At 41.3% G+C, this 5,243-nt stretch overlaps 1 non-coding gene across 1 annotated transcript; it reads left to right on the plus strand.

The window, feature by feature from the left end:
- The first annotated feature begins 4,037 nt into the window (after positions 1–4,037).
- On the plus strand, positions 4,038–4,113 carry Trnat-ugu (transfer RNA threonine (anticodon UGU)). Its single transcript has one exon. It is a non-coding gene; the product is annotated as a tRNA-Thr (tRNA).
- The last annotated feature ends 1,130 nt before the right edge of the window (positions 4,114–5,243 follow it).

Below are 5,243 nucleotides of genomic sequence, written 5' to 3' on the forward strand. Positions count from 1 at the left end.
CCAAATTTCGCATCATTCATTTTATCACACTTTCTTTGCACTGTATTGTATATGTACAACAAATAAAATTTAGTTACTTGTTACACTGCCTGGTGTTGAACCTTTTATGGCCAGCAACGTGGCACTGACAAATTGAAGTGTGAAAACGATTAGACTCAATACGATAAACTGAGGGGATTACTACTTTCCTTCACACCAAAACAAGTTATTCATAAGGGGCTGTATCTGACAACAGAAATAAAACAATGCTCACAATGACCGTTCTGTGTAGTGACGAATAACCTGTATTTTACACCATCATAAGTGCAACGCGTCCAACAAGCTAGTCACTAAATTACTGTTTATGCTGAGGCACTATGTTTACTGCCAGGAGCGAATGGAACGGATCAGAGTCAGGGCTAAGCCAAGGTACAAGCATAAGCTTTTATAATAGAGAAATGTTAGCTTGTGGTTACATAACATACATTGCTGGTAGAATTGCGAGAAATATGAATCCTCCTTACAAGTCCGCTACCGCCTTCGGAGTTAATTGCCTATACCCATCAAAAAGTGCTCGATGGCGCTTAGTATCCAGTCTCTGTGATTCACTGATTTCTGATATCCTTCACTAGCACATTAAATAAAGCAGAGATATTTGTGGGTTTCTTTCGGTGTTTTCTCCTAATATCGTTTGTACTACCAACATTTGTTGCCAAATTGTGCTGATCACGATGATATTGGCGAGCAGCGGAAGGAGAAGTGGCGAGATAAAGTCCCTGAGTTTCTGATCTTCAGACTCTTAATATCTCTTTGCAGTATTTCATGCATTGAGGGCAAGGGAAACAGTTGACTGTGATGCGTCACTTAATGAAGGATTATTCTTTAGATTTGTTGCATATAATATTGCAAATCATCTGAATACCTTAAAGGGATAGTTAACTGTACGGTACAAAATCATGTCGAGCTGGCTATATGCTGGTAAGGAGACTTTTACCTTATCTTTTCCTGTCGCTTTATTCTCATTCATGACTATTGTTCGATTGAAATTATTGGTTATTTGACATTTCACGCCTTAGAAATGATTACGTTCGATCACAATTCGCAGAGTCACGCACCAGCTGTCCACCGTTCCCCATGCGCTATAACAAACGACTAGTTGGCTTATAATCTCGAGTAGTATAATCCACGCGAATTTAGTTACTGACGATGAATGTTGAAACCATTTGGTTTACTTCTGTTGTTGTTTCTGGTACGATTATCATATCTGTTAAAATACATAAAAAAATATATCGATGTAAGGTTAGGGATCCAAAAACAAACAACACAGAAAGCCGAACGAGGAATTACACATAAAAGACAATCGATTTAGTTAGTGTGCAAAGTGCGGCAGTACTCTAGAAGGAAATAAGAAAATTAAGGGGCACTCTGTTCAGTTTCTAAAACAGTCGCCCCGCGAACAACAGTTTCGATGGGTATATGTGGAATGACGCTGTGTCGTGTTCGCGAGGTAAGATACGAAAAGGAAAGCAGTGAAAAGAATTTTAGTGCCTCGATACACTAGATAAGGAGACATGTTGAAATGTGCATAACAGATCTCGATCTTCCCGTATAGAATTTTCATCACCGTAATTACCCTACTTTAAGTAAACTTCTTACTACATTGCGTCTATTTGAAAATCTGATGAGCAGCAAACCGTCATTGCAGCTCGTTCTCAATAGTCTTAGATAAACTAGAAAGTTGTTTCAAGCTCTTTAATTTTGGTGAAACGAGCATACGTAGCCCCACGTCGACACCGATTTTGTTGAGAAGTGAAAGACATTTCTCTTGAGGATATAGTTCCCATCACACTTTAGGGCGGGCGCTGTAAAAATTGCTGCGGGAAACACGTAACTAACAAGAGCTTCGAAGTGAGCCATTGCACCTTTGTCGCCCATATCGAGAAAGCAGCCGATGATAGCGGTGTGGCAACGCTGTTTCGCTGTTCGAAAAACGTCAAACAACAAGTAATTTTAATCAGAGATAAGTGAGCACGACGTATGACCGTTTTTTGACCGTTCAAACAAAACAACACTTCCGGGAGATCCTAATCGTCCTAATCGCAGTGTAGAATTGTAACTGAAAATTTGTTGGTTCGTGTTACCTGGTTATCAGTGAACTCATGTTCCGTTGTGAGCAAGGGGTAGGGTCTGTAATCAGATAAGATGATGCTCCGTTTTCCATTCTGGTTCCTGCTATGTGCCAGCAAGTAACATAGTGCAGGAGATAGCAAGATACTGCAAAGACAGCACATTTAGATAATGATAGTCTAGGAAATAACATCACCCGAATCACGTGAATATTGCTTTGAACATTAAAAAGTTCGAGCGTATAAACCAGGTTTATACCGGTACGCTAGAAACCAAGAAAAGAGTTTCAGCGCATTGCGGTGCGGCCCATACGGACGCCAAACCGTGCCGGGCTGCACAACAACGAACAGTTCCGCGCAGTGTCGATTCAACAAAGGAAATGGTTCGTTCAGGTGCACTCTGTCAGGGCGTTGTTTCTAGTTCTCCATTTCTACTGCCGCACGCGCTCACACATGGAAACATTGTTGCGCACCTAAGAGTACGTTGCTCCATTCTGCGCTCCTCTAGCCAATGTGTACCATTCTACGCTGCTCTGCGCAGCTCATTTGTGTCAATGTTTAACTTATGTTTCATTCGAAAAGTTTTGATGTTGAGGCGTAGCACCTTACATCGTGCCTAATGAGATAAAAAAAAATGGCTCTGAGCACTATGGGACTTAACATCTATGGTCATCAGTCCCCTAGAACTTAGAACTACTTAAACCTAACTAACCTAAGGACATCACACAACACCCAGCCATCACGAGGCAGAGAAAATCCCTGACCCCGCCGGGAATCGAACCCGGGAACCCGGGCGTGGGAAGCGAGAACGCTACCGCACGACCACGAGATGCGGGCCCTGATGAGATCGTAATAGCACTGAACAGATGTGCAATATGAGTCACGCCCAGGACAGGTGGTGTCAGAGGTCTAAATGTATATATTTTCTATGCAATCTGGTAGACGTCACTTGACGGACACTGGCTGAGCTGCTGTTAAACTGTTGTCATTTTATTTGCAGTTCTGTTTGTTTCATTTTTTAATTGTTTATTAGTTACTATTATAATTGTTCTTAGGTATGAGAGTGAATGACGGTGTGAATGTGAAGTAATGTTTTATGTAAAGTTTTTATACTGTACTTTGAAGTAAGTGGTCTCGTGAGGAATGTTCGAGAATGACATGTGTGTTAGTCATTCGTACCGGGGAATTTATTATAAACTATTTCGTCGGTTTATGGTATTGGGGAAATGAGATTATGATTTCGCTAAAGTAGTTTTGTTAAGAGGGAGTTTATATTTGTGGGTTTTCAGAATTTATTGATGTTAGTTTAGTGTTCTGATTCAGTGGCTACGATTGCAGGTTCAAATCCTGCCTCGGGCATGGATGTGTGTGATGTCCTTAGGTTAGTTAGGTTTAAGTAGTTCTAATTTCTAGGGGACTGATGATCTCAGATTTTAAGTCCCATAGTGCTCAGAGCCATTTGAACCAATTTGATTCAGTGACAAATTTTGATTTGTTCCGTACATATGTGCGAGATCTAGCGGGTTTGATGCTGCTTTCCTAGTGGCTGTGATGTTTATCTGCCGATCAGAAATTAGCATATTCGTGCGTAAATTGGGAACAAGAAAGTTCTCTTGTGTAAGGGCGATGAGTACAGTCGGGGCTTTGATCTCATAGTGATCAAACCTATGCATAGATGATCCGATGAAAATTATTAACATTGTGATATTTCGCTACCAAAACGTTTCAAAAGTCGCGTAAAGCGTAGAATAGAGTTCGATTTGACGCACGGTGTGAAATTCAGAATTTCTGCTGACATTTTAAATAACTGTATTTGGCGTGGCGTATATATATATATATATATATATATATATATATATATATATATATATATATATATATATATATATATATGGTATCAATCAGATACCATCGGTGACCATGCAGCTCCGCGCTCCGCGGTGGCTCAGATGGGTAGAGCGTCTGCCATGTAAGCAGGAGATCCCGGGTTCGAGTCCCGGTCGGGGCACACATTTTCAACTGTTCCCGTTGACTTATATCAACGCCTGTATGCAGCTAAGGGTATTCATTTCATTGTAATGTGTTGCCTGATCTCGAATGTGATCATTTTGTTCGTGAGACTGATTATAGCAACATTTGAACTAGCTATTCTAAAAGAAACAATACGTTTGTGAACTTTCGGTGACGGATAATTAATAATTACCATAACTATTTTAACAGCATCTTTAAGCAGTTGCGCAACTTAACTAAACACGTCTTTGAGTACCTACGGTAACCAGCTACGGCTAACAGACTCAAATCAATTCACAGAGACCCCCAGAGACACTATTACTCTGGGAATGTGTGTGCCTCTGTGAGCCGTAAATGGTTACCGTAGGTACTCGCAGTTAAAGACGTGTTTGGTTAAGCTGCACAACCGCATAAAGAAGCTGTTAAGATAGCTGGGCTGACCGGTATGGTCAGCGGTCTCTACTATTACTATGACCTCTGACGGAGAAAAATTCATTTTCGGTTGCGCCAGCAGTGGTGGTAACTGGAAACTCTGCGGTTACAGCTGCGCTCTGGCTGCGGTTATGAATGATGTGTGCGTGTAGACTTTTCAGACTTTATATTGCTTAGAGTAAGACTTGGTAGGAACTGGTGTATCCAAGCTTACGGTAATAGAGTGAAATTTCACGCGCATAAATACTTTCATTTAACTATTATCGACCTTCCATCGACAAAACAAGTTTTAGTGCGACTCATAGTTACTAATTGTACCGCTGTTTTTTTCTGAAGCTTTTTCCGGCTGAGTACTGCATTTCAGTAACTGCAAGGAGGCGTGCGTGTTCAAAAATGGCTCTGAGCACTATGGGACTCAACTGCTGAGGTCATTAGTCCCCTAGAACTTAGAACTAGTTAAACCTAACTAACCTAAGGACATCACAAACATCCATGCCCGAGGCAGGATTCGAACCTGCGACCGTAGCGGTCTTGCGGTTCCAGACTGCAGCGCCTTTAACCGCACGGCCACTTCGGCCGGCTAAGGCGTGCGTGTGAGAAGAGATTCACCACCAGGTGAGTCTAACTTTATAATGTCGTAGCAAAAGTTTAAAAAAAATACAGACATATCATGTAGCGCTAGAGAGCGGAATTTAC

Source organism: Schistocerca cancellata, chromosome 4 (assembly GCF_023864275.1).
Source record: "Schistocerca cancellata isolate TAMUIC-IGC-003103 chromosome 4, iqSchCanc2.1, whole genome shotgun sequence".
NCBI classification, from domain to species: Eukaryota; Metazoa; Arthropoda; class Insecta; order Orthoptera; family Acrididae; genus Schistocerca; species Schistocerca cancellata.